A 26032-nucleotide genomic window follows, 5' to 3' on the forward strand; every position below is an offset into this window, starting at 1 on the left:
GTTCTTCCCTCTCTGTCATATTTTGCGTATTATTTGCTTACAATTCATGTCTGTCTCATAGTCTCTGTGGTAAAAGCATATTGAGGAAAGTCATCTCCTTTCCCAGCAATTTTCTCAGCTTCTCTTGATCATTAACATGCTGGAAACCACTTGAAAGAAACACTGCAATTTTTTAAGGGATTTTATTCATTTATTCATCAAGGTTAAGGACCCTGAAAAACTGCTGTCTACATCTTTTAGCATTTACTTCTTTCAAATCTCATGTACATTATAGTCCTCAATCTGGAGTTCTCTTTTGCTGTGGGTTTTTTTCTGCCCATATCTTCTGTTGCAGTCTGAATATACAATAAACCCCTTTAAAATTAGTTATACTGCTACAGTTGTCAGGAGAACTCAAGTAATCTGATGAATTTAGTAAGAATTCCAGGCTGTGAAACAGACACAATGAATTCTCCTTCAGCCTTCTTTCCTCATTATTAAACCTTCAGTTTATAGTGTGCAGACAGTTGTGCACTATAATTGAGGTTGAATTGCCATTCTCATTATAAATCCCCTTTTCTTGCGTGCTCATAACTTCAACCAACACATGGGCTGAAACTGTGTGCTCTCACTTTCAGCCCACAGTAGAATATTTAACTCTGTGATCTATGGGCTTTAGCTCTGCTGCCATGGTCTGCTGCCCCATATATTTCACCATAACAAGAGCTTCTCCTGAGGTTAACATACAAGAGTTGAACATCAGCAGGTGTGCCTGGCTTAGGCACCAGGCTTGCAACTGTGGTTTAGGTAGCTGGTGGCCTGGTGGGGGCAGTGGCATTTGCCAGCCAGCCATCTGAGAGGGTGCCTTTTGTTCAAGACCCAATCTGACAGTTTCAGTAAAAGTTGTCTCTGAAGCCTTGAAAAGCAGCTGTTCCTCCCCACTGGCTGGACAGGAATTTAGGTGTTTCCTTTATTCACTGCCTAGAACTTACATATAGGTGAGATCCAGCAAAATTATCCCTCTACTTCCTTCTGTGAGGCTGAGGTCTGTAGGGGATCCAAAAGTGTTGACTGGATCCACTTGGACTCTGAGCAACTCTTGTTAAGCCCCCAATGCCAGGAACAAGGACCTCCTTTCCTCTCTGTATGCTTACATGTTCTGACTCCCCTCTGCTTTTCTGCCAATGCTGGCATGTGGAGGGAAGCACTTGGATGCAGTTTCCCACACCTTGGTATCAAATCCTCTGAGAAAGGGTCAGTTCAGGTGGACAGTTCAATGTTGCATCTCAGTCTGCAGCCAAGAAGGGCAGAAAGGAGCAGACTCATGGCTGCAGTGCTCAAGGAGGAAGTGAAGGTTTGGGGTTTGGACCTCAGTGCTGGTCTTTGTCACAGGTTTTGTGCATGCAATCTGATGATGCAGTCAGGTCTGATGACTAGAGCTCTGCTGACCCAAATGGTGATGATCTCAGGTACAGATGTTGGTATTGGTAGCTATATGGGACCATTTCCACTAGAACAACGACTGAAGTGATGCCTGCAATGAAATAAAACAGAATATCTACAGACAAACCATGCTGCAGTGTCCTGGGCACATGTTCACTCCATGTCTTGTCCACTCGCCACAAGCAGAGGAAGAGTTTCCCTGCCCAGCTTCTACACACTGACTTCTTCCAAGGTGCTTCACAGAGGAGACTCAAGAGCTGCGCTTTGCCTGCAACTCTTGCTCAGAGTTTGTGGAGAAGAGTGAAATGTGAAGGATAAAGAAACACTAGTATTTATCAAGAGTTGGTTGTCTGGTTGTTGTCGATTTGTTTGTTTTTTCTCATATTTTTATAGTGGGGGGACGGGGGTGGAGGAAAGACTTTTGCTTGAAAATTTGTCACATTGGGGTGTATGAGGCAGAGAAACAAAATGACGTCTTACAACCATGGTCCAAGACCAGTCCTGTGTGAAGACACCTGGTGCTGGGGAGGGTTTTTGATGCCTGCTGTCACAGAGGCCGTGGCTGTTCTCTAAATCCCTCCCTCTGCCCTCGCTGCCATGGTCCAGCGCCTCCTCAGGGAGTAGACAGAAGTAGTGAGGGAAGCTGCTGCCATTTATCCCCACAGTTTATTACCACCCCTTCATTCCTGCAGCAGAGGGGGGAACCTCTGCCTGTCTCTGGAAGTCTGGCATCTCATCAATTTTCCTTGGTCTGCTCTTCAGACTCCCCTCCATCCCCCCGCAGTGTGAGGATGCCCATGACAGGGACTGAGGATGCAGAAGCACGTGTCAGGACCTGAGGACACCATGGCAGTGTTTTCAGAGCTCATTTACCAGTGCCTGAATCCCTATTCTCCTCCAGGCAGATGGCTCAGCTTTCTCACACCTCTCCCCCAGTTTCTTTGCTCTCCAAGCGCTACTTGTGGGAGTTGAAAGAGAAGTGACAGAGCCCAAGTGAAAGAGGAAAATACAGTCTGTGTCTCTGAAAATGTAAAAGAGACCCTTCTGTGTATTTTGTTCCACTCCTGATACTCATTCCTGTCCCCAAATGAACTGCTGTGACCAACTGCACGGAGAATTTTGCTCCAAAAGTGCAGTGGAGATGAGAAAAAAACTAAGGGGGCAGGGGATGGTTGGATGGGAAACAAAATGACTCCTGTGCGGTTGGCACAGGGAATTTTCTTTGACATAAACTTTATTTTGGGTGACAAGGCTTAACATCTTCCTTAATGCTGCTTCCTGCATTTCAGGTCTCTCATTGGAGGCTGCAGTCTCTGGAAGCTGGTGGTGTTCCCCTGTGTGGTACGTGTGTATTTTGTGACAGTGTCAGGCATCCTGACATTTAGGCAAAGCACTTCCTAGTGCTGTTTCCCTCCTTCCTAGTGGCAGGAGGGGCTGGGCTGGAGCCCTCCACGCTGCCCTGTTTCACTGGGATTAGCAACTTCTTTCAAATCGTTCTGTAAGATGCACTCCTGGCAATCGCTGTCCACATGTGCTTGGGCTGGACAGAGTTTAAGAAGTAGGTTGTGTGGAATAAGGTAACTCTGAGTTTTGCTGACAGAATTATCCCTTGTAACCATGTGAAGGTTTTCTGCAGCCACCAGAGCTGTTGTGAATTTTTAATGAATTTGAAAACCATGCCTCAAGCTCGGTTTCTCCAGAGACTTGGTCTGTAACAAAGAATCACCTCCAGGAACACCCAGCCTAGAAAAGGAATATGGGGTGGTTCGGGTATATCCAAATTGTGTCTGTTCAAACACTGTTGCTAAGAAAATTCTGCTGCTCTCCAGTTTTGACCATCTGATGAAAGCTTACATGTAAGACAATTAAGGGCACATATTTTAGGCTGAGTGGTTGCCTGGATTTTTGTATAATCTGTGTAGGTGAGGGGATATAAGATCAAGGTACATGTCAATATAAAAGACAATAATTTCTGTGGAATTCTGCTCTCCCAGTTCTGCTCTCCACCTCATTATTTTCAGCCTTCCTCTGATGAGCTAACCAACCTCTGTAGAACTGTGGTAGCAAACAGGAGGGCAGAATATTGTGTATGTTGTCTGTCAGGCACTGTCACTGAGGTGACCTGAATAGATGTTATGTATTGGTTTTGTTTTTGTTGTTGTTCCTCAGCTTGATTTTAAGCTTTGTGGGCAACACCATTTTGTCTGTGTTCCTGCAGTGAAGGGTTTTAGGTACACACACAGAGTGTGACAATTCAGATTACGACCACTGGACAAGGAAAGATCTTTCTTGCTGAAATATTTTTCACAAAGGTCCATCCTGATTCCTGCTCCATTGTTCAACTCCTTTGTAATCATTAGTAAGGAAAAGCATTTATTTTTGAGCTTGCTAGACTTAAAGGACCTGATTATTGGTTGTACATGTCAAGGTCCATGTGAATTGCTTCAATACCTGACAAGACTCAGTTTGTGTAAGCAATTCTTCCATTCTCCCATCCTGTGCCATTGGTTCTTTTCTTTCAACAAGTGCCATTTTCCATGAAATACTGAAATATCTTGCTAGCTAGAGACTTTTCTGCCAAGTTTTTCTGCTTTCAAACAGTTTTCTCCATTAGAAGTTTACATGTTTTCAATTTTGTGGCCCTGTCTGGGCTGAAAAATGTAGGTTTTGCAGGCTGGATTTTTTTTTTCTTTTTTCCTTTTTTTTTTATTTTTTTTTTTTATTTTTTTTTCCCCTCAGTGTGGTCTGCTATAGAGGTGTGTGGGAGATTTGGCTCCTTCCTTCTTTCCCAGCAAAGATCAAGTAGGTCAAATGATACCAATGATGTTGTAACTTCATTTTTACTCCTTCAAATCCCCACCAGCCTCCTGGACTTGACTTTACAAGTCCTTTCATGTCACTTCAGACTGTAGTAGGAGGAAGTGAAAATTACGGGCCACAGGCAGGGTTCCAAAAAAGTGCTGTCTCTCTCTCAGAAAGGGGCTGGCACCTTTCCATGGGCCTTCATTGTATTTTATAGCCATACTACAGTATTTAACAGCATAATTTAGTAAGTGTCGGTACTGCGTTGTGGAGTGCGGAGAAACTGTCTTATTCAACCCCTGGCGATGTGTGCTGATTCAAATAATGCACCGTGAGGTAAAGTTAATGTTTTCTGGAAATGGAATTGGAGTCAGAAATGCCCTTTTTGACCATCAGCATAAATACTGTTGTCATCCTGATCAGCAAGCAGAATTCAAAATCTTTTGCCCTTAAAGAGTGACTCTCTCTCATGGTTTTAATTAATACCTCACCAATATATTAAGTAATTGAAGAAAATCAAAGTCCTTGCCATAGATTAAAATCATATCCTAAAAGTATCTGAAGACCTACTGCAATACAAAATATTACTGACACTGTTTCTTACCCTTTGACTACAGTGCCTCTTCATTCCTTATGTGCTTTTAATGCTTGGGGGAAGATAGGTCTGGCTGGGATCCTAGATTGCCATCTGATTTAGGGCTGGGAAAACAATGGCTCTTCTGGGCTGTCACAGAGACCATTTCGTGTTTACCTCGGCTGTGCAGCTGCCATCTGTGTCTTACTTTGATTATCTGGGAGGTCAGCTGTCAAATGGAGTAGGAGGAGGCAACAGTTACATAAGAAGCTGGTCAGATATCATCTCCTGAAGAGATTTTAATATGTTCTTCAGACCAGAATGCTGCAATAGTCCATCATAATTTCTATTTGCCTTACCAGAGTCTGTATTTGGATTAAAAAATCCAACAACCCAAGCATCAAATCCATGTTAAAATCATTCATCACACTTTCAGTCAAAATGTCAGGCCTTTCCTGCAGAACTGGTGCAGTTTGGTTTATGCAATATTGATTTCTGACTAGAAGCCAGGTTTAAGCTGAAGTTTCCTCTGCCTGTCAGCCAGGGAGCAGTGGGATTTCCCTTAGCTTAGAGCTGAGGATTGTGTCTGGAACGTGTGAATACCTCACAGATGGTACAGGTAGACCAGGCGTAGTGAGGAAAGGCAGTGAGGGATTATCCCAGGGTACATCTGGGAAGCCACCTATTCTCCACTGAGTGGAACTGGAGCTGCCGTGTGGGCCAGAACAGTTCCTCATAATGTGCACTGAGGTCCTGGTCTCTCTGCATACCCCAGTATTTCTCTGGGTGACTGCTTTTGTGCTCACCACTCACTCTACCCACACTGGTTTTCCTTGAAGAGAAATCCAGTCCAGAAAGGAGATGCAACAAACTCTGGTCCATCTACCACAATGGTGAGGAGAAGGGTGCCTTGGTTGCCAGTACCCACAGCACAGGTGTGATTGTGGTTGTACAAATTTACCTGTGTAGCCTTTAATAGCTTTATTTTGTGAGAAAAACAAGGGACATACCCAGAATACCCCAGTCTGATCTCAGTAGGAGGCTGGGTGAGAAAACCACAGAGGTCCTTCCCATTAGCACAGCCATGATCTGGGGACTACACCTGTTCTCATGGGGAGATTCAGAGGGTTGGTGTCTATTGTGGTGACATACCCACACATCTGTGTACACCTGCAACAACCACAGGACCACAGAATCATGAAGCATCCCATGTTGTAAGAGACCCAGAAAGTTTATGTGGTCCAAATTTTCATGGGAAAGGGATCTTAGACAAGATTATCTAGCACCTGGTGGAATACAATGGCATGTTGAAAACTTCCAGTGATGGAGACTCTACCACATCCCTGGGGAGGTTGTTCCAGTGATATGTAGTTTTCACTGTAAAAAATGTCATTCCTATGTTGAGAACAAATTTATCCTGGTGCAACTCGTACTTGTTCTCCTTTGTCTTCTCCTGAGGCTTCTTGTGAGAAGTGTCTGTCTTCTTTGTAGGCATTTAAAATTAACAGCGTAATTCCTCTCTAGCCTTCACCTGAAATTGTCAAAGCAAGCAGGGCTGTGTTGTAACAAGAATTAGCTAGCTGGGCAATGAACTCTTTATTTTTAGAAGTGTTCTTTGTAAATCTCAAAACCAGTATGAGGCAAAGGCATATGCCATTTCACAAATGGGTAAAGTGATGTAACCCAGAAATGGTGCGGAGCAGCACTGCCACAGGCTAAACACTGGTCCATAACCTCCTCTCAAGATGGCATGTGGCTTGGTAACTGTCCAGCTTCACCATCTGCAGAGACTGAAATTCAATTGCTGTTAATGAGAATGAAATTATGGCGATATTAGCATAATTAAAATGAGAAGAATCCTAGTTCGGGGATGATTGATACTCCTGGAAAGCTGTGATTGGAGGCAGAAAAGGCAGGTCTAAGACTGTTGGCTCAGATGTTATTTACCTGCATGATTTCTCCAGGTATGGGGGGGAGAATGTCCTCAACAAAAAAGGCAAAAAAAAAAAAAAAGAATAAAAGCTTAATATGGCTAGTGACTGGTATTAAATAAATGATGCATGTTGGCATAGCGATAGATGAGAATAGCGGAAAACACATTGTGAAAGGAACCAGAAGAATTGCTCTCATAAATCTCCCCAAACTATTCCAGTCTGAGAGAGGCTTGAAACTAAGCAGGTTACTAGGAGCAAAATGAAGGGGCTTTAGAAGAAGCCCATGACCCTGTAGGTTCATTGACACAAGTTTTACCTGTGTGTCCACCCTCTTAGAAGAGGAGAAATGTGTGGCCAGGGAAAGGAAAGGGTTGTTGAAGTGTGACATTGCCACTTGGGTTGTTTGTCTCTTGGGTTTTATTTTTTATTTGAGGCAGGTTAAAAGAGCTCCAGGTGTTCTCTCTAGAAAGAAAGAGATTAGAAGGCAACATTAATCAAGTTTACAACATATTCAAACAAGTAGATAAAGAGGAAAGAAAAAAATACCCTGAAATGCTTTTGTAATGAATGCATATTTTAGCTGAAGAATTCACAGTGGTCGACATATATATATGCAAAACTAGGGTTAGAAGACAAAGTGGGATTATTTTCAAAGCTCATAAATAATTTAACTGTTGGAAGGAAAATGCAGAGGTTTCTGTTGATCTTATTGCCAAAGAAATGACTTTAGGCCTGATAAGGCAAAGGGCTAAAGGTGTTTTCACACAGAATAATGACAGAGCATAGCTGTTTGTCTATTACAGCTTGTCACACCAATCATGAATTTTATTGAGGAAAAGATGGGCATGTTGGGACATTCTGATATTCTGGCTCCTTTGACACACTGAAATGGCAGTTTCATGTTGACTTTTGTAAGGTGTTCACTGAAAACAGTTGTAAATGTTCCTATTAACTTATTTTCCTGCAGAAAGAGGCCATCATTGAATGCTTTTCACAACCCCAGATGGAAAGACATGGGAGGAGCTTTATAAAAGACCAGCCACTGGAAAAGTTTGTGGAGCAGTGTACCTTCTTCATTGGTGTTTCCAGTCACCATGAAAACAGTGCCATTTCACAGTGACCAGGGAAGGTAATACAAGAACCCAGTGATCTGTTTAGCATGTGCAGTGCTGCATGCTGCCCCCAGATTCACTTGGTCTCCATACCAGTCACATCGTACATTAGTCATGCAGTGAAATGGCTGAAGATCTTGAATCTCTGATCCATACCATTTCCGTTCATGCCATGTGATGCTGACCAATACCTGTCCCTCTGTCTCGAATTCCAGTTTTGTCCCTCTTCTATATTTGTCTTTGAATTTATATTTCCAGAGAGTGGGAGAAGCTGGATTGACATCCCTTGAATCTTACTTTCCTGTGAACCTGGGGCCTCTTGGCCTTAATACACCTCAAGTCTTTTGGCTGGGGAGTTACTGCTGCTTGCCTTGTGGAGGTGCACAAAAACACCAACACGTCTCTCCTGCATGCAGTAACTGACCATGTGTGCCCTCTCTGAAGCTATTTCAAACAGAGAGTACAAACCATGGCTAATCTGTTTCACTTCCCGCTTCACTTGGCTTCTCTCAGTCACTACCTCCCTGATTTACTGGTTTCCATCTGCAGGGAAGCTGTTTCTTAATTTAGCCAGGTGTAATGCGTGTAATGCTTGTCCATGACCATCCGCTCGTCACCTGTGGGACAGGCGAGGCGACTCTGCATGCTCAGACCCTGGAGGACCAACCATTGAGAAGTGACATCTCACTCTTTTCCTGGGTCCCCAGCTGAAAGTGCAACAAAAGTCACCAGCTGGGCCTTGTGAGAGTGACAGGAACCCCTCTGATCCAGGACCACCAAAAACTTCACATGATCTGGGTAGAGGCAAAACATTGTCCAGTCAGGCCGAATTTGTCCTCTCACCCCAGTTGCAGACTTCGGCCTTCTGTTCTTCACTGTTTGTGGTTTGTGGGGAGGAAATGCTCCTTTAAATCTGGCATGTGAAAACCTATCTTAAAATTTGGCATTTAGTTGCATCCAGTAAAACTGGATTTGAACTATAAGTCTTTCAGGCAAATGTGTTGTTTTATGTGGATTCCTTACTTCTAAGAAAAATAAAACACCTTAGAGGGCCAGTATCTCACTCAAACTCAGCCCCCTCCCAGCACTGCAAAAGCTTGGTAATCAAAGAGAGAAAATACTAAATAAAGCTTTAAGAAAATACTTATTAAAGCTTTAAGGTCAGTTTTTAGGCTGGCAACTGATAGGCGTAAATAAACCAGGTACAGGACAGCTCCTGCTTACGCTAGAGAGCTTAATCTGCAGACCCAGGTAGATCTCTAGCTCTTTATCCCAGTTTGGCTCAGGTTGTTCTGTACAACCAGAAGAGAGCAGGATTTTTGACTGAGTGGGATATTTAGGCTGGGCAGAGGAGTCTGATGACTGTTCTCACACATAGGGTCAGGTTGCTCTCCTCAGTTCTCTATGTGTCACAGTCTAAATCTCATGTTTCGTCTCTTATTCTACACTTGGCTGCTTGCTGCTAGTCAGTTAGCAGAGTTATGTGCAGATACTGAGATCCTTCTTGGCATTTAGGCTCTGGAACACTAAAATTAGAGGTGTTTGGGATAGCTATCCCTTGGAGTTAGGTGAGTTGGGTCTAGAAGGGAAAATGTCTCATATCAGTGTCTGGACTGACAAAACAGTGTCCAGATTGCCCTCAAAACAAATCAGCCTGCACCCCAGAGCAGCCTGGATCTGCTGCACTGTGTGACTTGTGGTGCAAAGTGTAGTTTGATGGTTACTGTGAGAAATCTGTGTGATCCTGCTTGTGCTAGGGTTGCTACAGGAGGCAGCAGCAACAGAAAAGACAGAGTGGAAGGGGCTAAAACAAGGATAAGTTGGGCTGACACTTTTCGTCTGTGCTTGTGTGCCATTGTAACAGCGGCTGGGGGCTTTGAATGGCTTGGCTTAAAAAAGACATTGCTAATGTCTAACACTTGATGACAGATGTTTCACCAATGCTGCTAGGCCCATTGTCTCACTTAATAGCTCTTTGTTCTAGCTGAAAGAAGGTAATTGTTTCTTGTAGGAGTTGGTAGGAGGATCTGTGTACAATATGCATTCTGACAACCGTTCCAGTTTTGGAGCCTGCTCTGTAGCTCGCTGAAGCAGAATCATCTCTCATCCTCTGTAGGAGGGAATTACAAAGGAGGCATCACAGTCATGATGCCTAATTTGTGGGTGTTCTGCTATCTGGTAGGACTCGCCACACTGAATTAGGCAATTGCATTCTCTGCACTGTCTGTGGAAGAAAATAAAATATGTGATATGATCTGCCTCAAAGGGTGAAAAGAAATCTAGGGCCTCTCTCTCTCTCTTGAGAGAGGGGGAGAGGCACCCATTTCTGGGATGTCAGGCTGAGGTTCCCCACTGGGGAGAGCTTACCTACCCACTCACCAGCTGACTGCAAACCTTCATGTTTGTATCTATTCTTTTTGAGCGCTGAAAGCAATGGCAGCAACCCAGCAATGAATACACCCCAAGAAAATGCTGCAAGGTGCAGACTAAGGAGTACCAAGGGGAGAGCCAGTGTCCCATACAATGTATATCATATTCAGGAGTGGTGTTAGGAGCCTGGGTCTCCTGGGAGAGGTTATAGAGTCACCCACTTCTTGATGCCATTTCTATTTCCACTTTTCTAAATAAGACAAGGCAGATCAATGAGAGGAGTTGTGAACACCTCCCTGGACTGACCTACCATTTTATAATCAGGGCCATCTTCTGTGTCGCAGGAGTCTCAGGGGGCAAATTTCTTCTGGACGGGGAAGAGTCTAACCTGCTCTTCTTGTGTCTCCTGAGAATGGGCTGTACCCTGCAAGGCTGCTGCTTAGATGGGGAGGGCATGTGCTTACCTATACCTGTGCAAGGAAACACCTTCCCCCATCTTGCTTGCTGGAGGTGGTCTGTGCCAAGTTCAGAACTTACCAGACTGAGACCCAGAATTCAGGATAGCTCATGAATGCCATGGTGAGAGGATGTTTGCTTCGAGGGTGTTTCTTCCCCCCAGCATTCATTGCATGTTTACCAGTGCTGACGTTACAGAGGCAGAGGCAATATGGGGAAGATTTCAGGTTGTGTGGGCATTAACAGAAGCTGGCACAATGCTGAGGGCAAGTGTGCAGAGGGATGAGGTTCTGAACAACCTGATCCAGCCTCAGTTTACTGCAGGGACGTTGGACTAGATGACCTTTAAAGGTTCCTCCCAACTCAAAACAATTCCATTTTTCTATGAAACACAAGAATGACCTCATACCCTTAATAAATGTTACACAAGGGCTCTGATTTGAAACCTTCTGAGTGTTTTCTGGGGATGTGTTTGCTCTAATGTGTGTGTTTGCTGTAGTGAGAGAGAAGCAGTGGTATTGAGAACTGTTTTAAGAACTGATTTTCTCAACAAGTAGACAGCAATACTATTCCAAAAGACATTTTCAGGCCTCAACAGTTGGCTGCTTTGAGTTTGCAAGCTATTCCCATTTAATTTGCTCTGGAGTGGCAGGACAAGTCTGGCTGTTTCAAATGACCTTTTCTAAGGGGCATTACTAGGGAAGAGCATCAGCAGCTTCCTTCTCCAAGTGGTGCAGAGCACAATCTTCAGCTCACAGTGTTACGCTGAAGCACCTGGTGATGAGTTTCCCCATCTGCCAATCCCCCTGTGATGTGTGAGTTATTTCTGGGATCACAAACACCCTTTCATGGTTCTACACCTATGGGACAGTTGCTGCCCTCAGATCATATTTGGGACTGGGAGAAATGTGCTTCTGGAAACTGAAATATTGGAGATGAAGAAGTCCTGACCTTGCTTTGCAAGGACATTTCCAAACATTATTTTAATATTTGTTATACAAAGGGAAAACAGGCAGAACTCTGAAGCCTTGTTCAAAGTCCATATCATCCTTTTAATAAAATAAAGTTTGCTAATGAACATCTGCCTGGAGTGGGAATGGAATGGAGGTGGGAAGAGGAATTGTTTCACCTTGTGTGTGCAGGAATGCTAATATGGAAAAGTGACTCCAGGAGAGTATGAACTGCTTTCTTAGGGAGATGAAAATGTGATTATTGGTTGAGGTGTCCTCCTGGAACTCCCTAAAGAATGACAGCAAACCACACCCTGTTCTTGTATCAAGGATTGCCTTCAACTACTCATGGGTATAGGACTGAAGTTTGCTATAGTCACAGTGGTACCAAGGAGCACATTGGTGAAAGATGAATGTTTGACCTTTTTAAAAACCCTTTAGTTTACTGTAATGTGGCTTAGCAGCTACACACTAGAGAGAGGAGCCAGCATCAAACATGCAGTGGCTTTTGAACCTCTGTAATATGGTGTTTTGTGTGCATGCGCACACAGACATGCAGCTACAGGCTTTCAGATAGACCTGGTCTCTCTCTTCATTGTCATTGCTTCAAACTGGGATGTTTCTTTGGATAATTGCCTGCCCCAACAACACAGCCCCATGCCGAAACAGGCTTGTGCTGCAATTTGCTTTGCTTTACAGCACTTGCAGTGTAAATGGATGAATGTCTTCTGGAGAGAAGAATGGAGTCTCTCTGAGACAAGCACTTAAATCAAGGCTGGTATGTCTGTACGACCCAGAGAAGGGTGTTTTAACCAGCTCTTAGACCATGTCTACACTTATGCTTCAGCCCATTGTGCTCTAGTCTGTGCCTCTACCACAACCGGAGAGCTGAGTATGGCCAGTACCCATCACTTGCAGTGTGGTGACAGCAAACTTGCTTTATTTCCCAGCACACCAGTGTAAACGAACCTCCAGTGGGCTGACAGCCTTGTGGTGCTTCCCTATTCACTGGGGACTGAACTTGGAGATTCGAGCACTTTTTGAGATTGTAGTGTAATGCATGGGGGTGTCCTGGGACAAAGATCAGGACAAGGCATGGTCTCTCTTGAGTCACTGGTTGTCCCTGCTTGTCCTCACACCCAGTTTCCCCAGTCAAGTAAGGTTTCTCTGCAAAGTGTAACATTTTTGGGGTATTGACCTAAGTCATAGAGTCATCTTTAATAGTGTTTCCTGGTCTCCCTTTGGGAGCTGATTGTCCTCCAACACTGGATATTTTATCTGCTGTGTATTGCAGGGTACCTGAAACAAGACAAAATCTTGTCTCACAATCATCAGTCAACAGCCCCCAGCTGTATCTCATTGGCCAGAAGTGTTCCCAGCTGGATGCCCTAGGGTTGCAGCCCATCCTGCTTGGATGACAGGGATGTGTTGCAGATCTGTCAGGATGTGACTCACACTGCAGACACACAGCATCTACCTCAAGCAGGGTAGGGAAGAGCTCTGGGGACACTGAAGGTCACAGAGGAGGATATGGAAGGTGATCTGAGAATTGGGGAGACAATCAGGCGGCACCTTTTAATTCTCCCTTTGCTATGCCAATTTGGGAAGTTGAGTCTTCCCTGTTTGTTGTGAGGTTTTTCTCCTTCCGGTAGTGATTTTCATCAGACCTTCCCCACACTTTATTCTCAGCCTGGTCTAGGTAAGAGGCTGTGCTTTTTCTGCAGCTCAGGACAGGATGCTGAATAAGTTTTGGAATAGAAACCTCGTCTATTGGAAATCTAGTCCTCATTTTCTCTCTCAGTAGCATCTGAGACCAGTTCCCACATTTCTAGTCTACCCTGTGCTCTGCAGATCATCTTCTCTGCTGAAAAGCAGGGTTAGGTTTGGTGTATGTGCTCTTCTGTATTTGCCTTTACCTTCAGAAGAAAATCAAATACTGACCATGTTCACTCCTGATATTCATCATCTTATTTATATTTCATTTATTTCTACTGCCCTGAACAGACTTAAGTAACTGATAGTATTAATAATAGGAGTTTCTACTTACAGAACTCCTTCCTATGGGTTCAAATTATGGACAAGCACATTAGTCTCATTTAGAGGTGGATTTAGCCTGTGCAACTTGTCCAAATGCAGATGTGTCTGCAAGGATCAGGGAGAAAATATAAAGGCTCTGATCTCAGCCCCAACCTCAGCTCAGTGGATCTGTTACAGCCATTTCAGGGGAAAGGAAAATAGCTGTTCAAAAGACAAGATGTGAGGGATGCTGAGGAAGAAATTGAGCCTCATCTCTGGAGAGTGCTGAATTTCACAGGATTTTCCCAAAGCAGCAAAAGGAGCAACATCCTGAGCTTTGGCCTCTATACTTATCAGCATGAAAAAACCATGAGCATGAAATCAAACAACAGGTTTCAAATGGGAGCTACAATGACACTAATTTGTATGTACCATTATTTGATCTTCTAACCTACTAGGTTTAAGGTAAACCACTCTGGAATATCAAGCAGACATTAAATGAAACAGTGTCATTAATTCAATCCAATGAGATACGTTTTATATAACAAAGGGATTTGTTCTGATACTCAAACAATGTATATTAATGAAAGAGTCGAAATAGATTCATTTTGTTCTCAAAGCAAACACATTAAGAAAACCCATCAAGAAGTAAAGAACACAGTGTTTTGTTTTTTTTTTTTTTTTTAAACTGTGCTTTATTTAGGGCTAAGCTGGAAAGCGTCATTCAATAATTACAGAAGATTACAAGGAGTTTTAGGGAATTGAGAGTGAAAGAGCAGTTGTATGGAACTGCAGCTGCGTTACACATCTGTACTTCCTAGCTGTGGGCTCAGTTTGCTTCAGTCCTTACTCTGGCAAAATGCTCGTTATATCCCCATGAGAGTTTTGGAAGAGTAAGGACTGCACGGTCAGGCCCAATATGTAATCAAAATTAACATTAAAAAAAAAGAAGAAAAAAAGACAAAAAGGAAAAACAACAAAGAAAGAAAGTTTGAGATTGAGATAAAAAATACTGAAACAAACCAAGAGAATTAACCAAAAACAAGAGTGTAACCAAATAATAATCAAAAAACATTTATCACACTGCTCAATCAATGCAAACAAGTGTGAGAATTATGTAAATCAAGGTTTAAGACTGTGAAAATAAATTATAATAAATATGATATTCTTTAAAATATATGTGTTCTTAAATAATTCATTGTTTTTTCTGAGTCAGATTTTTAAAGCAATGTCTTATTTTTAACTGCTCTAAAGTCATTTACCAAAGATAAATATCGTGCTTTCATTAAATAGTTTTCCTTGTTTTTTCTCTATCATTACAATTAAAAGTCCTACAAAATATGCAAATTTATTTACAGAAAACAGAGCCAGCATCTTTTTTTTTTTTTAAACATCCCCCTGTTTTTCAAAATTCCTTGTAAACAGTTTCAGAAATTCTTCAAAGAGATTGTTTCTTTAGTGTACTTTTTATGTTTTTTTTTTTTAAGGTTTTTTAAAGGTTTTTTTTTTTTTTTTTTTTTTTTTTAAGATTAAGGTACTAGGCTAATCCCTTGCCCTGAAGGTTTCTAGAGCAAATATGGAAGCTACTGAAGCATAGGATGATGGGAATTTTGCGGACAGCAGATCATGAAGACATGAAGCGTTTAGCTGTGTTTTGTTGTTCAAGTTAGAACTAACGTCTGATAAAAAGACAGCTGTTTTTTTTTTTTTTTCCCATTTGCATTGTCTACAGAATTGAGTCTTGTCTTGTTTATTTTTTAATAGCTGGAATGCTTGCAGTTAAAAAAGCTGCCAAAATAGCCATTTTTCTCCTTTTTCTCCTCGATAAATAACAGCATCCAACAGCAATTGGCAGAGAGTAGGAATTTATGCTCAATCTAAACTCTACAAAATTACAGTTCTACAACATCTTTGTTTTTAGCATTAACGCTAACTTCTATGTAGTTTTTTTTTTGCTTTTTTGTTTTTTTTTATTTTTATGTTGTCTAATTTTTTCTATTATATAGGTATTTTAAACTTTCTTTTTTAAATTCTGTACAACTATTAGGTTTTTAAATGGGGAGAGTTAGAAGCATTTACAAACCTTTTTGTTTTCCATTTAATATCAACCATCTTTCCTTTCTCTTTTCTATGCCTTTTTATGTACTTAATTATGTATTTATTTATTTACTTTTTTTGCTTTTCATAGATATCCATCTTACCTGCCTTTAACCACGCAATCCTTGCGTATTATACAGAAAACCATATGAAAGCTTCATAGACTCTAATTAATGTATAACCAAAGAACCTCCCAAAGTATCAAAGAACTATTATCTTGCCATTTTAAAAGCATTTAAGCATTTGTAATTTTTTTGTGGTTTTTTTTGGTGTTTTTTGTATTTTTTGTGGGTTTTTTGGTTTTTTTGGGTTTTTTTTGTTTGTTTTTTTTTTTTTTTTAGGTTTTACATATTTCATATAATCGCTCTCAAAAACTGTTTTAGGAACAGCTCAGAGAAAAGGAAAGAACTTCCATATTTTACATACAGCTACAAGTCTGCGGTAAAAAGTTTTGTCCTTTGGTCCCTATATAGCTAAGGAATGACAGATAAAGATGCTCAGAGACTGTTACCATGGGTCTCGCATGGTAACTGCATCCTTGGTGGCAAACAGGCACTCCTTTGCCAGAATCCAGGTTTGCATCTCCTGTTTGAAGAAAAGCCGCTGTGGTGATATCAGTGTCTCTTCAGAAATTCTGGTTCATCTTCCTCCTGCTCTGATTTTACTTTATGTGTCTGTTTGTTTTCAAGCGCATGTCCTTCGAAGTCAGCAGATGTGATACTTTTCTTGAAGAAATGTTACAGTCTAAACAATCAAAGAGAGAATAGGTCTGAAGTCTTCAGCTTGACTGATATTTGCTGATATGTCAAAGATGTAATCCAACAGTTCACTTTTTTTTTAATATATATATACTTTTTTTTTTTTTCTAAATGTGGCCCATTCAGCTGCTGCCCTAAAAAATGAAGAAGATCATTGCAAATTAAGTCAAAAAGGGGAGGGGGAAGTAGGGAAGGTGTAGGGGAATATTTGAGACAGGAGGGGGGAAAAAAAGACCTAAAAATGAAAATTAAATTCAAGCCTGTTCTTTTGGGCCCAATCCTGCTCCCGTTGAAAGTAATGGATGTTTTCTTCTCCCTTCAATTGGGACAGGATGGGGCTTCTGCTTTGGTGTTTTGCTTTTGAAGGCCTTGGCTCTGATTCTGCTCCCACTTTACATCAACAGAAGGATTCCCCTTGACTTCAGTGGGAACTGGATCAAACCCAAAGTAAGCAAGGTAGTCACGATCATGATAAAGTAAAACACAATTGTTCCCATTGGTAATAATAATAATAATATTAATAATAAATCAAAATAAAATTAGGGCATGTCTATGTAAATCTGCATCACTACACATGTGAAGACAGCGGCGTTTTAATTATATTTTTAAGTGCCGCTTTGCTACGCCAGATCACAATCTTGCTTGTCAGGCTTTTGTAGGGTGAAAGGCATCAGGAAAGGGGATATATATGATATTTTAATGGGGTGCCATCTTTGACAGTGTATGTGCTTTCTGTGGAGACATAGCTGCCAATAACATCTACTCCTTTGTGAATGTCAGAAAGTAGGACTTTGAACAGGCAATTTACAGGAGGTTAAATAAAAAAGACTGTTGGAATAAACTTTTTTTTTGGAAAAGAAAAAAAGGTAAAGCTAACATTTCTTAAATAAAAAAAAATATTAAAAAAAATATAATCATGATCCGACTAGGCTTGACATTTAAGTAGGATGCTTAATCATTAAGGATTAGCTCTTATCTCCTTCTAGCAAGCAGGTTCTTCTTACACACTCGGTGATTTATTACATCAAGAAACTTAGAAACTGCAAAAGGTCCACTCTGGTGGAAAAGTGTCATGCGGAATATCAATCCATGCTGGCAGGTTTTCACACTGTTGGTTCAACAAACAGCAAACCGTACACAGCAGTCTAAACAATTACAACACCAAAAATAATAATATAATAAAAAAATAAAAAACACTCGTCAAGGACCCTTTTTCAGTTGTAAACAAAAAGATGCATTTTGCTTTTTGATCTGGATGGGTGTTTTTCCCACTCAATCCCTCCCTCCCTCTAAGCAATTAATTTTTGCCTGGAGTTGCTGTAATATGGCACCTTAGAATTAGGAATTCTTGAAAAGACATACAATGAGGCTTTTCTTGGGGTTGCTTTTTTTGATTGCTATAGTTTGCAAACTACCATTACTATCATTAGTCTTTTTAGTTTGGATTTGGATTTTCCATTTTTGTTTTTTCTTTTTTTTTTTTTTTTAATTTTTAGAAAGTGATTTGAAATATCCTAAGGGGAAAAAAAAGGTGTCAATTGAAAAAGGCCCCAATTCTCCGGAAAAAAAAAATAATCACAAGATTTTCAGTGCAAAAAATTAACCACACATTTTTCTCTCTACTTTTTTTTTTTCCAAATTATCTGTAGTTACAACAATCCCATATTTTTTCTAAAGAATTAGGAATCCATCTTTTTTTTTTCCTTCTATGTGACATCTAAAGAAGCATAAAACGCTGACGAGAAATCAAACGACAAATAAAGAAACCACTGCAAGCACCAAAAACAAAACGAAAATGAGCACAGCAAAAAATTGTGGCAGCACAAAGTCAAAAAAGGCACATGTGATCATGACTGGCCAATCATCAACTGATACAACATCCAAGAAAAATGCTTCAATCACGGCACCTGCACGAAACTTGACGGCATGTCATGCAACCAATTCTTAGCTTGTTACATGACGCCATCATGTCACACTTTCAACTTCGAGTTGATTTGAACTTACGGCCTGGGGAACTGTATTCTCCACTTTCATGTCATTACGAGAACTTTTTTCCTAGCTCAGCGCGAGACTGTGGTGGATTTGACTGGCTCTTGGTTGGAATTTGATTGAATGACAAAAGAAGAAAAGATTTTTTATATATATATATTTATATATAGTGTGGAAAAAGGGAAAGGTGGGGAAAGAAGATATATATAAAAATAATAATTAAAAAATGATGTTACAAACACAGCATCAATCAAAAAATTCTAATGGAAATACTTGCCATTAAACTATAGAAAACGAAACAAGAATGAGGGCAAAACAAACCAACTGAATGGAAAGAAAAGAAATGAAAAGAAGAAAAGAAAGTAAAGAAGAACAGAAAAAAAAAAAAAGGGTGGAGAAGGCCTAGCCAGAGACACACATAAAACACACTTAAATGTGGACACACGGTCAACAGCAAACAGGAACAGAGCGTGATGCAGCGGCTGTTGAGGAGAGCATGCACTGAATGGATGAGCGCAGACACAGATCGGTTTGCGGAGTCTGGAAAATAAAAACATTCACTGCCAACCAGAATGCTTTTGTTAGCACCGGCCTTCCCCGCACCACCCCCAGCCTCCTGGGCTTCGCTAGAAGGCTGGCCAGAATCCTCCGGGAGCCTCTCCACTGCCTCGCATCGACTTCGGAGCAGGTACCACTCTGATTTGGTTTACATCCCAAGTTTAAAATCATGGGGGAGTAATAGGCCAAGAACTGCTTTGGCTACTGAGAATAAATAAATGAAAAAATAACCCCAAACAAAACAAATAACAACAAAAAAGAAAAACGAAAAGAAAAGCAGCTACTGCTTGTTGCTGCATGTCCATTTAGCAGTTCACAGGATGGCAGGCTCTGAAACAGCAATGCTGGTATGGTGTGGGAAGCAGACTTGTAGGAGGATTTGGATGATACAATGATCCCTAAATCAGCACCATTAAAAGAGGGATATTTCCTCATTTGGCATTTAGCTCTGGCCTGAATTGAAAAGATAATGGAAAACAAAATGGGTAAGATAAAGAGGAAGAGAAAATAGAAGTTCTGGGAAGTTCTGGGAAGGGGAGGGAAGGGAAGGGAAGGGAAGGGAAGGGAAGGGAAGGGAAGGGAAGGGAAGAGAAGAGAAGAGAAGAGAAGAGAAGAGAAGAGAAGAGAAGAGAAGAGAAGAGAAGAGAAGAGAAGAGAAGAGAAGAGAAGAGAAGAGAAGAGAAGAGAAGAGAAGAGAAGAGAAGAGAAGAGAAGAGAAGAGAAGAGAAGAGAAGAGGCAGAAAAGAAAGGGGGAAATAAAAAAACAAAAGGAGAAAGGAAAATAAAAAGCAAAGGAAAAAAAAAACAAACAAACATAAAAACCAAGAAGGAAAAGGAATAAAACCTGCCAGGGATTGGTTGCTACAAACTATAGAAATGCCCTGTTCCTTTCCTGTGAAGGAAAATGTCCCTTTACTGGCCCATGGAGTTTTGCCTTGGTAAACACCAAAAATCACTACACACAATACACTTGTCTCAGTCAGCAGCTCTGCACCCTGTTCCTCAGGTATTGCCTTTCTGTCCCCTTGACAGGGCTCATATCTCTCTTCGCAGCCGATTTCTGAAAAGTCACTGCACATGAATGAAATTTCACCTCATGTTGGGGTGTCACAAGAATATTATTGGCAGTTCTTATTCTGAAGTCATGCATGCTGGCTAGTGAAAATTCCTTCCCTAGCTTTCTGTTTGTTTGTCTTGGGTTTCTTTACTGTTTCTGTGAACTGAAACATGCTTTATTGGCTACAGCAGTTGTGCTTAGCTGACAAGAGATGATGCTGAACTAAGCCCCTGATCTGAGCTCTGGCTTCAGCTCCACACTTTTCCTACAGCTGGCTGCTGTCATGGTTGAAGCTGACTCCTTCCTGATGGCCTGGCCCCAAAGTCTTGCCCTTTGATGATCTGGAAGTGTCAGCCTGAGCTTCCTAAGGTTTGACAAAGACAACAGATGGGTACCCCCAAGGCAGATGCAAGATCTGTGTCTACAGTTATTTCACAATCCAAGATGGGGAAAACTGTCCTTCTGAAGATGGCCCAGGGAAGAACTGTTGTCATTTGTGTCCCTAGGTACTCAAGAACAAATAGTGTCAGCTGTACAGCTCCTGGAAGAGGGAAGATCTCTAGCATCCCTCTTACCCCTCTGGGCTTTCTGGCCATGTCTTAACACAGGAAGACAAGCAGCTGGGGAAGGAAGGAGAGCTGTCAGCACCATCACAGCAAGGCCTGTGTCTTTCCTTACCTCATCTGTGCCATCAGGAAAAGGAAGGGTTAACAGGATTTGATTCAGTGAATGGAGGACAAAGGAGGCAACAGGAATGGGAGAGATCTGGTGGAGATAACAATATCCTGCTCTATTCCTGGGAAGTAGAAACAACAACAAACATCTGCTGTCTGGTGTTGAAATAGCACCAGCTGCAGGATTGGAGTAGAGCTTAGTGGGTAGTGGGTTTACACATGGATGCTTAGATCCAGGCAACTGTCAGGCTGGGGAGAGGTTCTTTGCTATAATTTTACTGAGGAAAATATTTAATGTGCAGAGTGGGAAGGATGAGACTGGTCAATCAAATTACTGCTTTGGAGGTGGTACTACCATCCCTCTGCCTGACCTCCATAGACACCCTCAGACACTGAAGATGAAACACACACACACACATACACACGCGCACACACACACACATACACACGCGCGCACACACACACACACACACACACACAGAGAGAGAGAGAGAGAACGTAAATATGATAAATATGTACAGATGAAGGATTAGGGCTTGCTGAGGCTAAAAAAATAGGAAAAAAAAAAGCCACTTGAAAATATTCTTTCACACCAAAGTTACATGTGGTAATCCTGTCTGCCTAACTTGGGTCTGTATTCCAAGCACCAAATGAAGCTGCTCTTCTAAAGCAGGGGTCTACAGCAGCTACCTAGTCAATGGACAGGAGAAGATACTTTGATAGTCTCTAGGGACATGTCCAAGGTCTTGTTACTGAGCAAACCATAGCCAAATAAATCTAGTAAATGTCCAACTTCTCTTTGGAAGCACTTAAGTGCCTAACATCCTGGGACTGTTCTCCTTGAACCCTGGAGAGAGGTAAGGGATTGAAGTCCTGATGATGGAATTCAAGATGCAGACATCTTCATCTGAACAGATCACTCTAGGACAGCATTAGTGGAGACACAGAGGGATTTTAGGTCCCAATTCACTCATGCCTAGGAGCTGTTTCAGAGAAGACTGTGAGTCACGGGCAAAAGGAACCAGTATTTCTCTCATGGTTATAATGAGGACCTTGACTGACTTGCTGTGAAGGGAATAGTTGCAGTGTAGGTCTATACCATTGGGGGAAATGAATCTCAGTTAAAGGCTTGGTTAGACAAACATAAATCTAGTCATGTCCTTGCAACCTGTGCTGTCAGCACAGTAGTCCTATTGCTACAAATACCTCTGTCACAGTAAAGCTTTTAACAGCAGTTTCTGGCTGGACTGTGGGGATAAACTCTGCAGTTTGTGAGATGGGAGACACTCATTGCCCATGTAGTGTGGTACTGGGTTCTGAGGGAACTGGCAGAGGTGCTTATTAAGCAACTCCATCATTTATCAGCAGTCTTGTTAACCAGAGAAGTCTCAGTTGATGTAAGTTAGCCAGTGTGATGCCCACCCAAAAGAAGGGCTGGAAGGAAGACCTAGGGAACTGCGGGTCTGTCAGCCTGACCTCCGTGCTGGGGAAGCTTGTGAAGCAGATCATCCTCAGTGCCATCATGCAGCACATGTAGGACCAGGGGAGCAGGCCTAGCCAGCCTGAGTTCATGAAAGACAGGTCCTGCTTAGTGAGCCTGACCTCCTTCTGTGACAAGGTGATCCACTTAGTTAATGAGGGAAATGCTGAGCATGTGTCTACGTGGACTTCAGTAAAGCCTTTGACAGCATTTCCCACAGCATTTTCCAGGAGAAACTAACTGCTCATGGCTTGGGTGTGTGCACTGCTGCCTGGGTAAAAAAATGGATGCTGCTTTGGCCCAAAGGGTGTTGGTGAATGGAATGACATCCAGCTGGGGCTGGTCAAGAGTGGTGCTCCCCAGGGCTCAGCTCAGTAGGAGGCTGAGGGGAGACCCTATCGCTCTCCCTCTGAAAGGAGGTTGCAGACTGATGGGAGTCAGTCTCTTCCCCCAGTAACCAGTGACCAGTAAGTTGTGCCATCACCATTCCTGGAGGTATTTAGAAGAGGTGATTAGAGCCAGAATTTAGTGGTGGACTTGTCAGTGCTGGGTTAATGACTGAATTTAATACTTGTACACGTGTTTTTACAACCTAATCTGTACTGTGATTCCATGATAATCCTACAGCAGGTAGGTGACCTGAGAGGGGTGTGCAAGAGGCACAAGCCTAACACTCCCTGACTATGTGGTGAGTGCCACAGGAGCTGTCATTGTATATCTGCTAAGCTGCAAATGCTGTCAGCTGCGGGTACAAGTTTGCTCTGTGCCCTTCACAGGACTACACAATTGTGCCAACATTGCCACCATTGTGGTGGGCTGCCAGGCTGGGTTCTTCTTTCACTGCAAAAATCTACTGCCTCCAGTTCCACATAATTTCTACCATGTCTCTCCCCTTAGTCCTTATTAGTCAAGTCTCCACTGATCATCTCTAGACCTTTTTCCTTGTTTTGAAGGCAAGAAGCCTCTCCCTGATGAAACTCAAAGGCCATCGCTTCTTCCAGCAGGAAAGTGGCAGCCTCCTGTTCTCACACTTAAGTCTCTGGTGATGGTATATGCCAGCTTCTTCACCTTTATACAACATATATTAATCTCCATTTACACACATGTGCCTTTGCACCCAAAACTGCAGTCAGAATCCTGTCCTTCTGTCTGTTGGAGCCTGTTGTCATGCACACCTACTGGACGAACTGGAGCTGATTTTGCTACTGGTGATAGACCTTCACATCTATTGCCTCTGAAGCTGATGAGTCTTTCTAAAACTTGTGTTTTTGTCCTCTGCCTTTTGTGCTGTTTCTATAGCAATTTCCCTCTCTGTTTTAACTCCAGTGCTGCAGGATGGTTCTGCTTTCCTTATGCCTCAGTCCTCCTCTTCACTGTACCCCAAAACCAACCCACAGAGATTTCCCCCCACTCCAGCTCCTGCACGGACCGTCTGGCAGAGGTGGAAAATGGAAGCAGGGCTCTTCAAAACAGACCCTATCCCTATGACAACCACTGCTAAGGCTGTGTGGCGAGCCCAAGATTAGGAGCCCAAATGTGTTAGAGTGGGAAGGGCAGTGTGGTGAAGGGGACTTTGCATCCATGCTGGGATTAAAAGGAACCTGATGATTTATACCAGACATCAACCTATTTACCTGGATTCCTGGTGGCAGGGGCAGGGGGGGGGGGGGGAAGGGAGGGAAAGAGTGTTTTTGTCAGATGCTTCAGTTCTAACATCTGAAGGTTAAAAGCAGATAGATTGTATATATGAATCTTTATATACATGAAAATGCATACCAACATATCCACATGTATATGTACAGAGGTATTACATGTACGTATGTATCAACAGAGACAATTGTAACACACAGAGACAGAGAAGATAAGCCAATGTGATCTGACAGGGAGATGGGAGTCCAGCATTTCAAATGCTAATGTTTAATTTTTTTTTCCTGGCTATTTTTTTGTTGTTGTTTGGGTTTTTTTTTTTTTGTTGTTTTGTTTTCATATTCTTGATGACCCTGCCTCATTTTTCCTATTTATAAATTTAAGGTGATGATAAAAATTGCAATGCCCTTTTTTCACATAATTGTATGACTTACTTGCTGTGCAGTGTTGTTACTAGGATTGCTCTCATTTAACTTTGTTACATTAAGAGCTAGTTGAAAAATGACAATTATTTTCTGGAGGAAAATTGTCATTATTTTGGCTTTCTTTCTTGTGAATATTTTAGTTAATAAACAAAACAAGTCTGGGGTGGGGGAGGTGGCCAGAGAAATAGATTAATTTTTGTCTTTTTTTAAATCAATCTGAAAATCAGTCCATTTTTAAGAGGAATTTAGTGTTTTGAAAGCCAACATTTTTAATCAGGTTTTTGTGCTGTTTGCATTTCTTTTTTAATCTACTGGAATGAAAATTTGCTGTGGAAACATCCAGTTTGGTCAAAATGTCACTTTTTGGTCATCCCCTCCTCCCCCAGCTTGTTTGATGAAAAATTGTCAAGCAGCAATAGCTGTGTCACCTCTGATTTATCTATTTTTCTAGAGCCATTAGTCTCAAGCAGAGGATGAAAAAGCACCACAACGGAGCAGCTGCTCCTGCAGAAGCCAGCCTGGGCAGTCAGAAAATGTCACTGGCTCCCTGAGCAGTGCTGCCTTTTCTCACTCTGCCCCCGAGCAGTGGCAGAAGAGGTGGCCATGGAGTGGTGGGGCTCGCAGGGCTGGGGGAGGTGTGTGGTGGGAGGAAGGGATGAGCTGGGCTGGGCAGAGTGGGGAGTCAGGGTGGACTGGTTGCAGAAGGGAGCTGTGCCCACCACCAGGGCTGCAGCTGGGAGCAGCTATGGGCTTGGTAGGGTCTGAGTGGTCACAGCCCTTTCCACCCTCCTCAGCAGCATGCAGAATTTACTTGCTCATGCAAACACAGCTATGGCTCTTTACCTCTCTCAGCAATGTTTTGCTAATCAAGAGCTTTGCAGGCAAAGATCGTGCAATGAACTCAGGTAATTTTGAGAAGCAGTGATGGTAAAGGTCAAATGAGTGTTAAATGGCTACTTTTACAGCAAAGGATGTGGCCTCTTTTCCTCCCAATGGCCAAATCAGTGGGTCCTGCACCCTGAGGAGCATTTATCTTGCTTCATACAGAATGCTCACCCCTGCTTTTGCTGCAGATGAATATTAGGTGGGAGAGGAAATTAAGTTTGCCTTTCTGCATACAATGAAAAGTTCTTCATTACAAGAGGGCCTCAAGGAGTTTTCTATCTCCTGAGCATTGTACCAACAGTTTAATTAAAAAAATGTGCATGGCTGAGAACTAAGTCTAATTGGGAAGCTGTAAGAAAGCCTCTGTGCCCAGTCTCTACTGTTTCTGCTTTTTCCCTTTATAGATCGACTAGACCTTATCAAAATGCTGATCAAACCACTCCTACGCTCTTCAGTTTTTGTTGCTGACAGTAAGATGGGGATCTTGCTCCCCTCCTCCTTTCCTCAGCAGACCCCTAGGATGGCCTCATGAAGTCCAGCTCATAGATCTCAGCAGGTACAATTAAGCTGCCTGTGCCCTCCCAGGAAGTTGTCTGATATGCCCCACCAGTGGCTCCAGTATCTGCCATAAGCAACAAGAACCCAGAGCTGCCTGTAGGCTGGAGGGGTAAGAATTTGGTCTGTAGTGGTTCACCAGGTACAGGAAGGATATGTTGGAGTGGTGTCTGTGTGGGGTTGGAAAGGAGGAAACCTCAGCTCATCTCCCAGCCTGACATCTCTTTCAGGAACATGTTCTCCAGTGTGCCTCTCAAAGCTGGTCCTGTGT

At 42.4% G+C, this 26032-nt stretch overlaps 1 protein-coding gene across 17 annotated transcripts in view; it reads right to left on the reverse strand.

Annotated features, from left to right (window-relative positions):
• Positions 1 to 1356: 1356 nt before the first annotated feature.
• Positions 1357 to 26032, reverse strand: part of CELF4 (CUGBP Elav-like family member 4) — a 708166-nt gene continuing 683490 nt past the window's right edge. For 12 of the 17 annotated variants that reach the window (XM_021538930.3, XM_031507498.2, XM_021538938.3 and 9 more), the window contains one exon: positions 15581 to 16625. The gene's annotated coding sequence lies outside the window, so the exon portion shown is untranslated. Of the gene's footprint in view, positions 1514 to 15580; positions 16626 to 18101; positions 18584 to 26032 lie in introns of those variants that run through there. The other 5 variants (XM_021538931.3, XM_021538925.3, XR_002466205.3 and 2 more) reach the window with 4 other exon arrangements.

This window comes from Lonchura striata, chromosome Z (genome assembly GCF_046129695.1).
Source record: "Lonchura striata isolate bLonStr1 chromosome Z, bLonStr1.mat, whole genome shotgun sequence".
Taxonomy (NCBI): Eukaryota; Metazoa; Chordata; class Aves; order Passeriformes; family Estrildidae; genus Lonchura; species Lonchura striata.